The 15,872-nt window shown below is 44.3% G+C and overlaps 3 non-coding genes across 3 annotated transcripts; all 3 read right to left on the bottom strand.

Annotated features, from left to right (window-relative positions):
- Nucleotides 1-9,927: 9,927 nt before the first annotated feature.
- Nucleotides 9,928-9,999, bottom strand: trnaq-cug (transfer RNA glutamine (anticodon CUG)). Its single transcript has one exon. It is a non-coding gene; the product is annotated as a tRNA-Gln (tRNA).
- Nucleotides 10,000-10,652: 653 nt separating this feature from the next.
- Nucleotides 10,653-10,724, bottom strand: trnaq-cug (transfer RNA glutamine (anticodon CUG)). Its single transcript has one exon. It is a non-coding gene; the product is annotated as a tRNA-Gln (tRNA).
- A 793-nt stretch (nucleotides 10,725-11,517) lies between these two features.
- On the bottom strand, nucleotides 11,518-11,590 carry trnaf-gaa (transfer RNA phenylalanine (anticodon GAA)). The gene has a single exon. It is a non-coding gene; the product is annotated as a tRNA-Phe (tRNA).
- Between the last annotated feature and the right edge of the window lie 4,282 nt (nucleotides 11,591-15,872).

The following is a 15,872-nucleotide window of genomic DNA, read 5'->3' as shown; positions in this document are numbered from 1 at the left end:
TCAAAAGTAAGCCACAGGAGAGAACACGATTGGTCAAAAGTAAGCCACAGCAGAGAAACACAATTGGCTCACGTGGGCTTACTTTGGGCTTACTTTGGCTCAATCGGTAGGAAGCAGTAGGCGCAAGCGAGAGGTAGTAGGATCGATGCCTGCATTCTCCAGTGCTGTCCATCCTTTTTACGCCCCACTTCAAGGGGCACTACCTAGATGAGCTCTTGCGGCTCAGTGCTGCCGAAAAAGTTTTTTCGAACGAGGTACTGCACACATTCCTGGCAAAAGCAGGTCCCACCGAGATTTGAACTCGGATCTACAATTAAAAGGTAGCCAGTGATCGCACCTCGTCTTTGTCTTTGAGAGCGATGGACACCTCCTCTCCATCATCGAGGGGAATTAGCTCAAATGGTAGAGCGCTCGCTTAGCATGCGAGAGGTAGCGGGATCGATGCCTGCATTCTCCAGTGCTGTCCATCCTTTATACGCCCCCTTTCAAGAGGCACTACCTAGATGAGCTCTTCCGGCTCAGTGCTGCCGAAAAAGTTTTTTCGAACGAGGTACTGCACACATTCCTGGCAAAAGCAGGTCCCACCGAGATTTGAACTCGGATCGCTGGATTCAGAGCCAAGAGTGCAAACCATTACACAATGGAACCTTGGCGTGTGTCAACTTTTCCCATGAGCAGCAGAGATTTAAGTCATTGAGTCCAAAAGCACGATAGCAAGGAGCAAATGAAGCCTTTGCTTTTTAAGCCCATGTTTCCCCAATTCCGACTCTGTTTGAGATTGCCAATTTCACTGCCACGTCAGCAGTTGCGCATCACCTCTGCTTTTTCCCACCCTTCATCAAAGAACCTAAAAAGGTTCTACCGAGATTGGAACTTGGATCGCTGGATTCAAAGCCCAAAGTGCTAACCATTACACCATGGAACCAACACTTCCTGATAGCTGGCTGTCTGAGAGGCAGATACCGATGAGGCTAGGTGGAATCAGGTAGACTAAAAGAGGCGGACGTGGTTCCTCTGCCGAAACCCGGGATATAAATATCCTGGTTGCCCTAATCAGGCTGAAGAGATTAAAAGCAAAGCCTAATAATGGGCTCATCCGGGATTTGAACCAGGGACCTCTCGCACCCTAAGCGAGAATCATACCCCTATACCAATGAGCGAAACATACATCCTCCCTGCTGCTGCCGAGCCGCAAACATTTCAGCTTGCATGGCTTAAAGCGCAATTTTTTGATTAAATCTACAATTAAAAGGTAGCCAGTGCAAAGTTTCCAGCACAGAGGAAATGCGGCCTCTTTTTTTGTGGTCATTGGAAATCACGCTGCAGCACCTGCACACGAATAATGAGAAGCTTACTTACAGGAGCCTGGTCTGCAACACTGGACCCAGTTGATGTTGCAGGAGCAGAGGCAGCACTTGGCTGGACAGAAGGCTGTGGAGGAGACTGCAGAGGAGGCTGAACAGGGCGCAGAGGAGGAGACTGCAGAGGAGGCTGGGCAGGGCGCAGAGGAGGAGACTGAAGAGGAGGCTGGGCAGGGCGCAGAGGAGGAGACTGCAGAGGAGGCTGGGCAGGGCGCAGAGGAGGAGACTGCAGAGGAGGCTGGGCAGGGCGCTTCAGTCCTGTGAGTGGCTGTAGTGAGGATGGTCCTGGTGCAGAGGGACAGGGGTTGAAGGCCTTGCTGGAAAGATGGGAGTTGCTCTTTCCAGTGGACAGGAAGCTCTGCAGGCGACTGGGACACCTGGCCAGGGGTCCACAATGCTGGAGGAGCAGGATAAGGGGCAGGAGCAGGGGCAGTAGCACGAGCCGGGGCAGGAGCAGGGCCTCTCGAGCCTGCAGTGGCTGGAGCGTAAAAAAACACAACAAAATTATCTTATTGTTTTAGACTTTCACTGGATGACTTTCTCAGCTCTGCTGGACAGCTACTGCGATTACAAGGTTTACTGCAAAGCATGTATGATTAGTAGAGAGATGACATGATGATGAAAAGATGGAAGGAAGCAGTGAAAATCATCCTGTTTTTCATCCAAGCACCATTAGAAGAAATACAAGAAGAAAAAAAGATGGGATCAGCCAAGTGTGAAGCGAAGCAGACCAAACACTACAACAGCCACTTATTCCAAGGGGAGTGGGGGAAGTGTGAGATGACAAGAATGAGCTTTAGTCAGTGATTACGATAAAAAATGAAACAAAACCTTTTACATACACCTTTAAATTATCTTTTTTCCTTTGAGGATGTTCACTCAAAGAGTGAATGTAGATTGACACCTGAGAAGTGCCATTCCTCTGTGTTGTGAAATAAAATAATATGTCATTTAAAAAATACTGTTTTGTTTTATTTGTAATTGTTTGTAAAATATTGTTTAAGATTTACATACCTTGAGGAAGTTGTTCCTCAGCTTGCGAGGCTACAGTTGCCATCTCCAGGTCATCTTCCTCCTCAAAAAAATCCGTAGCAGCAGAGTCTGTAAAATAACATAAAACACTAAGCACATGTCACCAACACACTTGTATGCGTTAAGTGATACTCACCACATGTAAAGAGCTGTCTCCGGGCTGCGGACTCAGACGCAGGTGGTACACGTGGTCCTGCAGCTGTTGAACACGTATTTTCGTTAGACATATATACTGCATAATATATACTGTAATGATTTTAAAGCTTGCAAATCACTTACAGGGTTTGGCTGGAGACAAAATCTTTTGTGCCAGTTGTGAAGCAGATAAATGCTTCCCCCACACCAACAGGGCCTTCACATTGGTCGCCAGCAGTGGCCTGTTCTTAGTGGCAGTAGGTGGAGGAGGAACAGACACAGTGGCAGTGGGCACAGCAGCAGTGAGGACAGATGCAGTGGGCACAGTGGTGGTGGGCACGTGGGCTGGAGCCTGCCTCTTCAGCACGTATGCTTTGAAAAGGGCCATATTGGTGTTAGGCCCGGCCTTTGCCTTCTTCAGGTAGGTGATGATAATAGCCTGGGCCTCCTTGTTTGGGTCCTCATACACCTCCTTCATTGACCTACCCTTAAAATCCCCAAACTCCACCATCAGACATCCAGAGTCTCCTGTCCTCTGGGCCTCCTGCAGCATGGCCTGTTTTATATGACACACCTCCACAGCCTCGCCTACCTCCCTGATCTGCGAGGTGTATCTGAGGAACAGGTGTTTGTTGTCAGACAGCGGGTTGTCCCTCTCCTCCTCCCCCAAAATGCTGCTGACCAGATAGCAGGCATACCCCAGTGAGTTCTCCAGCAGCCACAGGAACCTCTGACCCTGGTGTTTCCCAAACTGGATCTTGCAGTGAGCCAGAACCAGGAACTGGTCTCCAGGATTCCCTCCATTCTGCCTCACAAAGGCAGTGGCCTCAGCCAGGACCTGCTCCTTACACCTGGCCCTCCCTGCCAACACGATCTTCCTCCTATTGGCCTCCTCAGTTGGCCCCATAAGGAGTCGACCCTCAGAGGTTCTTCGTAAAACCGGGTACGCATACATAATCTGAAAGGACACAGGCATAAACAGAACGTTACATAGCTGTCATATTCCAACTGAAAGTATTTTACTACAGCATTTATTTTTTATGTAATTAATTATTATAATATTATAATAATTAATGATTATTATTATTATGAGCATAAGCATTATTGTTTTTATACAACTGTGAATCACTTTGAATTGCCTTGTGTACAAATTGTAAATAGTGTGATGAACTTATTAATAAGAAAATCAATAACACTTCTTGGTACAATCTTGCTGGTATCATGCCATGCTTAAATCGTTTTGTTTTGTTTAGCTTTTGTGGCAGAGATTACTAAGAAACACCAAATATAACATAAAGGCGTTTATGACAATTCATAATAATATGATCATCAAACAGATCTAAAACTTAAAATGGTATATCAAATCGTTTTGGTATATCTTTTATAACATAGTTGAGAATCATTTGTTGAAACAAAAAAACACTTGTTTTTGCCTATTCATGTCTTTTTAAATATGTATAACATAGTATTTAAAAAGATAACATAAATATGTATACTGGTGTATAACATAGTATAGTATAACATATATGAATTAAACTTTTTTTTAAAAGGTTTTAGTAAAAATCTTCTTGTGCTCAAAATAATGTAATGAATGACACAAAAAAATACTAAATTAACAACAACAAAAAAAATGGTTTAAGGAGGATATAGCTTAATTAGCGGTCGGCTAATTATCTTGACAGTAGTGGCATGTTTTTTACTGTATATCATGGTAAAGTTGCAGGTTCACATGTACAGAAGAAAACGTGTGCTATTACACGCCAGCTAGCTTTATTGGCATGTTTAATTGTCTAAAAACAAACACTGTTTATGAATAAATAATGATCGATTATACAGTCGTGAAGAATAGACTTACCTGTTGCAAAGATGACGATAATTACTACTGATGACGACAACTTCCTGCTCAGCTACTGTTCGGACGCTCTCGCTTACTGCTCCGCGCTTTGCTCTATCGCTTTTATATTTCTATAATTTATCTCCTTTTATCACCTAATTTTAACTTCAGCAAATCAGCACAGTGCTCAAACGCTTGGATTACTACAAAAAAAAGCAGAATTATTTTATTCGACCAGCCTCCCACTGAAAGCTTACATTCCGGGGAAGAGAAAACACAACTGCCTACATTCATAAGGATAAGAAAATGCCTCCTCTGGAATCTACCTGCTGTTCCAACTGCCACAGACTTTTACAAAGGATTGCAATTCTTGAAACAAAGTTAATTGCGGGACCACCAAACCAGACGGAACACACAACAGAGCTTCGTCAGGGACGTCCTCAGCATACAGCCGGTGAGTCCCATGAATCTAGTGCTTCTCGACAGGCCATACTGAGTGTAGAGAAACAAGCCGATCGTTTTACTAATCGATGGCACAAACAGGGTGCGAGACCCAAAGGCACTCGAGACATCAGATTGTCACGAGCATTACATATTACTGCAGTAGCATCCTCTACCCCAGATACGGCTCTGACAAGGACTGCAAACACTGGTCTCCTACCACCGCCTATACATCTTGAGAACAGATTTGAAGTATTAATGAATGAGGAATCCCCAAATTTGATGAATGTGATCGCACACAGATAGAATCAGCCAGTAGCTAACACTGATGCTAACTGGGGCTCAAGGTCGAGCAGACAGCGGCACTCAGCTCACAGTGCAGCCGAGCCCAGGACTCTGATAGTGGGCGACTCCGTAATCAGAAACATTAATAGCAGGGATACAACAACGTGCTGCCTTCCACAAGCAACAACTTCTGATGTAAACAGGGAACTTCAGAACATTCTGATGAAACATAAGACTGCAAATCGACTCATCATTCATGTGGGGAAGAATGATATTCATAAAGAGCAGTCGGAACTTCTTAAAAAGGATTTCAATGAACTTTTTGAAACACTTAAAAGACTGAAAGTTCAAACATTCATCAGTGGACCACTCCCAGCAAGAGGAACAAACAGGTTTTCACGGTTGCTTGGGCTTAATACATGGCTGCAAAAAACCTGCAATATAAAAGGAGTGAACTTTATTGACAACTTCAATCTTTTCTGGAGTCAGAGGCAACTGTTTCAACAGGATGGCCACCACCCAAACAAACTTGGTTCAAGAGTGCTAAAGGACAATATCTACTTCTCCCTCCGTCATCCTTCTGCAATGTGTGCCAATCCACTCAACCTGAATGGCACACACACACCTGGATACAGTATGAATGACCACAGGATTTCACTTCAGCACCTGCATGGACATGCGGTTGACACATCACACAAGGACAGTGATAACACCACTCAGCCACAACAACCTCTGCTCACGGACACAATCTCAGCTGAGCCCTGCCCACAGAGCTCACCACAGACAGACTGTGACATACCAGCACTGCTCCAAGATACAGCACCCATAGACGACTTTCTGGAAAACAGCCAGGGAAACCAGGACAGCATATTAAAGCCTCCAATAACACCAGAGCAAAAATCCCTCTCACCGGAAACATTATCACTCTCTCCAGCATCTCCACTTCTGTGCTTCTCAGAGAAAATGGAACAACTGGTGCATGCTGGAACTAGACTATCCCACTCTTTTGCTGCGAGCCCCCAGATACCAACCAAAAAACGCCAGGCCCCACAACCACCAAAGCCTGCGGGCCCAGCTCGCCCTCCCCCTCCCCCTCCCCCTCCTCCTCCCCCTCCTCCTGTGAGAGCTCTTCGGCCTCTGCCACAGTGCCAGGGCCCACACCCTCCTCCAGCGGCTCGAGGTGAACCAAAAACAACTGATACCAGCTCTCAGTGATATGTGTCGGGTCCCCGCTATGATAACAATAACTTTCTCAAATGTTTACAGAAGAAGCGGGAACCCAGTGTGCCTGTATCTTTTTCTATTGCTGTTCGATTACATGATAGAAAGTCTAAGGCCTTCAAAAGCCGTACAGCAAACCCATCTAATCTGGTGCCTATTACACGATATACCAAGATTGCTGTGGGGACAAAAAGTAAGACTGTTAAGTTAGCACTTTTAAACATCCGCTCACTTAAAAATAAATCACTTTTAGTCAACGACTTAATAACCACATACAACCTGGATTTTATGTTGCTAAATGAAACTTGGCTAGAAGAAAGTTGCAGTGCAACAGTCCTCAATGAAACAGCCCCTCCTAACTTTACTTGTATGAGTGTCTGCAGAGCTGTCAGAAGAGGCGGAGGTTTAGCTGCTCTTTATAAAGATGTCTATCAATGTAAGCAAATATCATTTGGGAATTACCCGTCTTTCGAGTATCTGGGTATTGTGTTAAAAGGTGCTCCACGCATTTTACTTATCATTGTTTACAGGCCTCCAAAATACTCTCCAGCTTTTGCTGAGAACTTAACAGAACTGTTATCAACAATTTCCTCAGAGTTTGACTGCTTTGCCATTGCTGGAGATTTTAACATTCACATAGATAATGCAGAAAACAATATGGCAAAAGAAATCAAAACTGTTTTAAAAACTTTTGATCTGACTCAGCATGTACATGGACCCACACATAATCGTGGACACACTCTAGATTTACTTATCAGTAAGGGTCTAAACATTTCATCAATTGTTATTAAGGATGTAGCACTGTCTGATCATTTTTGTATTTTCTTTGATATATTGATCTCTCCTGCCATTGAAGCTAGATCTGTGTCTGTCAAGAAGAGATGCTTAAATGAGAACACTAGTGTACTATTTATGAAGGCTATATCTTTAACACCAAGCATATCTGCTGACTCTGTTGATTTTCTCCTTGATTCTTTTAACTCAAAAGTTAAGAGTGTAATTGATGATATTGCTCCTGTGAAAGGCAGGAAGAAGAGTGGCAGACAAAAAGCACCTTGGAGAAACTCAACAGGAGTGCAAAATATGAAAAGACAATGCAGAAAAGCAGAGCGCATGTGGCGGAAGACAAAACTTGTAGTCCATTATAACATCTACAAAGACAGCATCCATGCTTTCAATAAGGAACTAAGCAAAGCTAGACAGACTTTTTCTCGAATATTATAAACAGCAATATAAACAACACGCGCACTCTTTTTGCTACTGTAGAGAGACCGACAACCCCCCCAAGCCAGATTCCCAGTGAAATGCTCTCAGTGAGAAAGTGCAGTGAGTTTACTTCTTTCTTCTCTGAGAAAATCAATAATATCAGAAAGGTGATCAGCTCATCCTTGAGTTGCGCTGGGGTCAGGCAGATCAGACAACAGCACGAGAAAGTAGCCACTATGTCTGATTTCGAAGAAATTGATGGCAAAATTTTGGAAGAAACCGTACAGCAACTAATAACATCAACCTGCGCCCTTGACGCACTTCCCACATCTTTTTTCAAAAATGTGTTACACAGCTTAGAAGCAGATCTCCTGGAAGTGGTAAATGCCTCACTTCTCTCTGGGAGTTTTCCGACCTCCCTGAAAACTGCTGTCGTCAAGCCCCTCCTGAAAAAGAGCAATCTGGATAAGACCATATTAAACAACTATAGACCGATATCAAATCTTCCTTTCATAGGCAAGATCATTGAAAAAGTTGTCTTCAATCAGCTGAACAAATTCTTAAGCTCGAATGGATACTTTGACCATTTTCAATCTGGTTTCCGACCGCACCACAGTACAGAGGCCGCGCTCATAAAGATAATAAATGATATTCGCTTAAATACTGATACAGGCAAATTATCAGTGCTGGTACTACTCGACCTCAGTGCTGCATTTGACACTGTCGATCACAAAATACTTCTTGACAGGCTGGAAAACTGGGTCGGGCTTTCTGGGATAGTCCTAAAATGGTTCAGGTCATACTTAGGAGGCAGAGGTTATTATGTGAGTATAGGAGACCATAAGTCTGAGTGGACATCCATGACATGCGGAGTCCCTCAAGGCTCAATTCTTGCGCCACTCCTATTAAACCTGTACATGCTCCCAATGAGCCAAATAATGAGAAAGAACCAAATCGCTTACCATAGCTATGCAGACGACACACAGCTCTACTTATCCCTATCGCCTAACGATTACAGCCCCATTGACTCCCTTTGCCAATGCATTGATGAAGTAAACAATTGGATGTGCCAAAACTTTCTTCAGTTAAACAAAGACAAAACTGAAGTCATTGCGTTTGGAAACAAAGATGAAGTTCTCAAGGTGAACGCATACCTTCAGTCTAGGGGTCAAACAACTAAAAATCAAGTCAGGAATCTGGGTGTGTCTCTAGAGTCAGACCTTAGTTTCAGTAGTCATGTCAAAGCAATAACTAAATCAGCATATTATCACCTGAAAAATATTGCAAGAATTAGATGCTTTGTTTCCAGTCAAGACTTAGAAAAACTTGTGCATGCTTTCATCACCAGTAGGGTGGATTATTGTAATGGACTTCTCACTGGCCTTCCCAAAAAGACCATAAGACAGTTGCAGCTCATACAGAACGCTGCTGCTAGGATTCTGAGCAGAACCAGAAAATATGAACACATCACACCAGTCCTCAGGTCTTTACACTGGCTGCCAGTTACATTTAGGATTGATTTTAAAGTATTATTACTGGTATATAAATCATTCAATGGCCTAGGATATGCTCAGTGAATATAAACCCAACAGATCACTCAGATCATTTGGATCACATCGGCTAGAAATACCAAGGGTTCACTCTAAGCATGGCGAGTCTGTTTTTAGCTACTATGCCAGCCGCAGCTGGAACCAGCTTCCAGAAGAGATCAGATGTGCTCCTACAGTAGTCACATTCAAATCCAGACTCAAAACACATCTGTTTAACTGTGCATTTACTGAATGAGCACTGTGCCACTGTTTGTCCGACTGTTTGCACTGTATTTTATTTTATGTTTTAATTATTCTGATTTCATTTGATTATTTCTGTATTTTATCTTTTATTCCAAACTGTTTTAATTATTCTGATTTCTTTTGATTATTTTAATTTCTTCTATGTAAAGCACTTTGAATTACCATTGTGTATGAAATGTGCTATATAAATAAACTTGCCTTGCCTTGCCTTGCCTAATAATAGCGGTCGCCGATTGGTCAAAAGTAAGCCACAGGAGAGAAACGCGATTGGTCAAAAGTAAGCCACAGGAGAGAAAGGCGATTGGTCAAAAGTAAGCCACAGGAGAGAAACACGATTGGTCAAAAGTAAGCCACAGGAGAGAACGCGATTGGTCAAAAGTAAGCCACAGCAGAGAAACACGATTGGCTCACGTGGGCTTACTTTGGGCTTACTTTGGCTCAATCGGTAGGAAGCAGTAGGCGCAAGCGAGAGGTAGTGGGATCGATGCCTGCATTCTCCAGTGCTGTCCATCCTTTTTACGCCCCCCTTCAAGGGGCACTACCTAGATGAGCTCTTGCGGCTCAGTGCTGCCGAAAAAGTTTTTTCAAACGAGGTACTGCACACATTCCTGGCAAAAGCAGGTCCCACCGAGATTTGAACTCGGATCGCTGGATTCAGAGCCCAGAGTGCTAACCATTACACCATGGAACCTTGGCGTGTGTCAACTTTTCCCATGAGCAGCAGGATTTAAGTCATTGAGTCCAGAAGCACGATAGCAAGGATTTAAGTCATTGAGTACAGAAGCACGATAGGAAAAAGCAGATGAAGCCTTTGCTTTTTAAGCCCATGTTTCCCCAATTCCGACTCGGTTTGAGAGTGCCAATTTCACCGCCACGTCAGCAGTTGCGCATCACCTCTGTTTTTTCCCTCCCTTCCGCAAAGAACCTGAAAAGGTTCTACCGAGATTGGAACTTGGATCGCTGGAGTCAAAGCGCAATTTTTTGATTAAATCTACAATTAAAAGGTATCCAGTGCAAAGTTGCCAGCAGAGAGGAAATGCGTCCTGTTTTTTTGTGGTCATTGGAAATCACGCTGCAGCACCTGCACACGTGCTAGGGATCGCGCCTCGTCTTTGTCTTTGAGAGCGATGGACACCTTTTCTCCATCATGGAGGGGAATTAGCTCAAATGGTAGAGCGCTTGCTTAGCATGCGAGAGGTAGTGGGATCGATGCCTGCTTTCTCCAGGGCTGTCCATCCTTTTTACGCCCCCCCTTCAAGGGGCACTACCTAGATGAGCTCTTGCGGCTCAGTGCTGCCGAAAAAGTTTTTTTGAACGAGGTACTGCACACATTCCTGGAAAAGCAGGTCCCACCGAGATTTGAACTCGGATCGCTGGATTCAGAGCCCAGACTGCTAACCATTACACCATGGAACCTTGGCGTGTGTCAACTTTTCCCATGAGCAGCAGAGATTTAAGTCATTGAGTCCAGAAGCACGATAGCAAGGAGCAAATGAAGCCTTTGCTTTTTAAGCCCATGTTTCCCCGATTCCGACTCGGTTTGAGAGTGCCAATTTCACCGCCACGTCAGCAGTTGCGCATCACCTCTGTTTTTTCCCTCCCTTCCACAAAGAACCTAAAAAGGTTCCACCGAGATTTGAACTCGGATCGCTGGAGTCAAAGCGCAATTTTTTGATTAAATTAAATTAAAAGGTAGCCAGTGCAAAGTTGCCAGCACAGAGAAAATGCGGCCTGTTTTTTTGTGGTCATTGGAAATCACGCTGCAGCACCTGCACACGTGCTAGGGATCGCGCCTCGTCTTTGTCTTTGAGAGCGATGGACACCTTCTCTCCATCATCGAGGGGAATTAGCTCAAATGGTAGAGCGCTCGCTTATCATGCGAGAGGTAGCGGGATCGATGCCTGCATTCTCCAGTGCTGTACATCCTTTTTACGCCCCCCTTCAAGGGGCACTACCTAGATGAGCTCTTGCGACTCAGTGCTGCAGAAAATGTTTTTTCGAACGAGGTACTGCACACATTCCTGGCAAATGATGGTCCCACCGAGATTTCAAAGCCCAGAGTGCTAACCATTACACCATGGAACAAACACACCCTGATAGCTGGCTGTCTGAGAGGCAGATAACGATGAGGCTAGGTGGAATCAGGTAGATAAGAGCTGGCGTTTGGTCAATAGACCGCCTCGACTAAGAGAGGCGGACGTGGTTCCTCTGCCGAAACCCGGGATTGAACCAGGGACCTTTAGATCTTCAGTCTAACGCTCTCCCAACTGAGCTAATTCGGCCAGGTACTTGTGCGGTTTAGCCAGCAGTCATGTCTGGGAGACCGCCAGTCATTTTCGAGAAGAGCAGAGCGAAGGTCCCAGAGAGAAAATGAGTTGCCCGTACGGGGATCGAACCCTTGACCTTGGCACTATAAGCACCGCGCTCTAACCAACTGAGCTAACCGGCCTCTCTCTGGCTCATTTTATCCCCAATTTGGGATAAATTTGGGCAATTTGGTTGCCCTAATCAGGCTGAAGAGATTAAAAGCAAAGCCTGATAATGGGCTCGTCCGGCATTTGAACCCGGGACCTCTCGCACCCTAAGAGAGAATCATACCCCTAGACCAACGAGCCTAAACATACGTCCTCCCTGCTGCTGCCGGGCCGAAAACATTAAAGCTTGCAGGGCTTAAAGCGCAATATTTTAATTAAATCTACAATTAAAAGGTAGCCAGTGCAAAGTTGCCAGCACAGAGGAAATGCGGCCTCTTTTTTGTGGTCATTGGAAATCACGCTGCAGCACCTGCACACGTGCTAGGGATTGCGCCTCGTCTTTGTCTTTGAGAGCGATGGACACCTCTTCTCCATCATCGAGGGGAATTAGCTCAAGTGGTAGAGCGCTCGCTGCGCAAAAGAAGGGGCCCAATCTTTGCGCCCCCGCACACAAGCCAAAAAGACGCGAAAAACAAGAATTTGCCCACAAATTTCCCCTGCAACATTATTAGGGCTATATTTTAGTCACATTTGAAACAAGTCACCCTCCGCGGGCTGGATTCGAACCCGTGTTCTGCGTGTGATCAACTGCGCCTGCGTCTTCATTTATCTATGACATCATTATATTGATTTATATTTTTTTGTGTGTATTATTATTATTTTTAAATATTGCACATTACATGTTGTTGATTATTTAATAAAATGAATAAAAATGGAGGGATATGATTTGATTGACATGATTTATCAGATTTGTTTTAAGACACTTCAAATATTTTATTAAATGTTTGTTTTTGTGTATATTATTTTAAAAAAAATGCATATTACATGTTGTTTATGATTGAATAAAATGAATAAAAATGTTTCTTCAAATATGTGTGTTTTTTGTGAGGGATATGATTTGAGAGATATGATTTATTAGATTACTTTAAGACACTTTAAATGTTTTATTAAAATGAATACACACAAATATTTCAATGGCACTTAAAATGTTTTATTAAAATGAATACACAAATATTTAAATGACACTTTAAATGTAAAAAAACAAATATTAAAATGAATACACACAAATAATGAAATGAGTACACAGACACAAACACACACATATATATATATATATATATATATATATATATATATATATATATATATATATATAGGACAATATGAAAGACTGGGTGGAACCATGTACAGTAATATATACAAAATATATACAGGAAAAAAGCAAATTGTTTATTGAGGAGGTGGAGTTTGGCTTGTATTTTGCTGGCGCTGTTCTGCCAACCAGTCATCTAAAGATTTTCCATTTGAGGCACGCAAGCAAAATGTGGCATTACCATATCGGCTATGGCCAAACTCTTTGGTTTTGGGCTGACCACATTTGCTGCACATGTTAAAGGTTACCCCTCGCACATACTTCCTCTTATGGACTCCGCTTTCCGTCTCCTGGGCCCGCCGGCGCCTGTTCCTCTGGGTGTAACGGGCTGGGCCTGCACCGGATGTTGAAGCACCAGAAGGTGGAATCACCATTGACACGGTCATGTCTGGGTTAAAGACTAGTGACAATGACCCAGGTGCTGAAATGGGCTGCACAACTCCTGATGCTGTGGGGGCAGGTGCAATGGGGCACACCATGGTGGTGGCAGCAGCAGGCCGTCGACCTGGTCGCAGAAGAGGAGCCTGTCCTTCTCAATTTGGCGGAAGGGTAAATGTATGTTTTGGGCGTGAGGTCGATGCCGCTTCATCCAATTTTTCCCTCGGTGGAGGAAGCTGCGTATCAGCCACAGCAATTGGGTCAGGTGGAGTCAGTCCCTGAGCGAGGACACTCATTTCCTGTTTTTTCTGCTGCCGTTGAAACCTGAAAATAAATTACATGTATTATATATATGTTTAAAAAAGTATTCAGTTAATTTGAAGAAAATAATGTGCCTTGCTTACCACTGAATGAGTGTCTTCTGGTTTAGCTCAAACAGCTGGATCATTGTTTCATCCATCAGCCTGTGATTGTTAAGCACCAGCTCTCGGATGTGGTGGTAATCCGAGAGTATTTTAGACCACCTGGGGCGGCAAACTCCAGCCTTCTTGGTCGGCGACTTGTGTAAAGCACACAGCTTTGTACAAATGGCCTCAACCAAGCGGCTGGTGCTGGGCCACTGTGCTGGTCCCCCGGGATGTCCAATCAGACACCGTTTTACACTCTCCACACCCGGTGTGACTCCGGACCGCTTTGGTGCCTTAAAGCATCCATGTGTCAGCTGAGGCTGATGTCGAGGGTGATAGTTGACCCGCTGTTTGTCTATGTCATGGAGAGCTGTCCACAGCTGAATGGCCTCTGTCACCTGCAGGTCAGTGAGGTAAGGAGCCTCACGAAGAACAACCAGGTAACCTGCCATATCCTGGACCTTGTCCCACCCAGCAATGCCATCGGGCCCAATGACTGCTCCCTAGTAAATTCAGATTAATGTTAATATATGTGGAATAAAACGAGATTGAAATTAAATAAAGCCCTTAAAGTGTTTTACCTGAGCCTCGTCGGAGAAACTGCTTCCAGTGTCAGATGGCTGTGACAACACTGAAGGGGCAGGGGCAAGTTGGTGTCCTTCTCTAGTTGATGTGGATGGCTCAGCCAGTGACACGTCAGCCATTGATACATCAGCCAGTGATGCTGGGGACTGAGGCTGAGGCAAAGATGAGGGGCTGTTTGCGAGATCATGGCAGGGGTCATTCTCGTACAGCACTGGAACTGTGATGTCCTCCGTGATCTCTTCCTCAAACCCCTCATCTTGCAGGTCTTGGTCATCAATTTCCTCCACCAGCCTGTCTTCATCCTCTGGGTTCTGGAGCACTGGAGTCAGTGTTTTGCCAGTCTGGCTGTAAAGGTACTCTATTCCTAGCAATTCACCTACGAGAATAAAAGGGGAAAAAATATGTCTTAATATTTTGTCTAGTACATTTAAGGCTAAATTTATACTTAGTAGAGTATTACAAAATAACAAATTAATGAATGTCTTGCCTGTATATGCTCCAGGAGGGCGATAGCGCTCATCCCAGGGCTTCCCAAAGACTGTCTTGCTAAGCTGGTCCACAACCTCTCTCATGGCACTGCCATATGACCGGATGGAGGACGCTCCTTTTATGGCATCTTCCATCCGGTCATCATTCCAACGCATCAAGCCCTCAAGGAGATAGGCTTGAAAATGCGCATCACTGGCACTGGTTCCTAAAAGTAAAAAAAAAAAAAAAAAAAGGGTTTTATATGTCACATATGTACAATATATTTACTACACATGAGGTGCTATGAAGTAGCTGGTTACATGTAATAGAGTTATGTAATTACATAAAAAAATTATTGTCATTATAACCAGAGTTATTAGTGATTTGTGAGGCAAGACAGCTTTGTCAATGGTTTTATGACATCAGAAAAGAACTGTAAAAGTGTGACATTTATTAATGTGACATTAATTTAACGTAATGGAAGCAGTTACAGTGCTTATATTTTTTTACAGAAAAATTACTAATCCATATGTATGTAATACCTGGAATAAAACGGTTCAGGTGGAGGTGGAATGACTCCAAGGAGGTAGAGCCTCGAGCACACCTGTAGCAGCACAGCTCCACACCGCCTTTCTTCAGTGTCCCCTTCTTTATGTAGAGCGGAAAGTGCTCTGGGTCTTGGATACACTGTACATGCTTCCGCTGTTCTTTCCATATCTGCTGGATCCGTTCATGGTTCAGAAGTGGAACTCCCAGAGTATCCTTCCCGTCCACACTGTCAAACTGATCAATCAGTGACCCAATCAATATGGTGGTCTCCTCCTCCCCCCTGGTCCTCCTCCGGCAGTGCAGTGCCAACTCCCTCCGGTTAATGCGAGCACTGACCGCCTTTTCTGAGATGTAGCCAGTCTTCTTTGCTGCCAGCTCACCCTCCTTTGCACGGCGAAGAGCAGCCACATCCTCTGAATCCCACTGGAATATGGACATGGATAGACGTGCCATGAAGATCCCATAGAGCGGATGAGCCTCTGTCGTGACACCTGCAGCAAATCGCCGCATGAAATGCCAGATGTCCAGGCGCACTTCAAGCTCATCCCAC

This window comes from Siphateles boraxobius, unplaced genomic scaffold (genome assembly GCF_051911475.1).
Source record: "Siphateles boraxobius isolate OS27281-9 unplaced genomic scaffold, OSU_SipBor_1 19, whole genome shotgun sequence".
Taxonomy (NCBI): domain Eukaryota; kingdom Metazoa; phylum Chordata; class Actinopteri; order Cypriniformes; family Leuciscidae; genus Siphateles; species Siphateles boraxobius.
The sequence above is the reverse complement of the archived record's forward strand: the minus strand, read 5'-3'. Positions and strand labels throughout refer to the sequence as shown.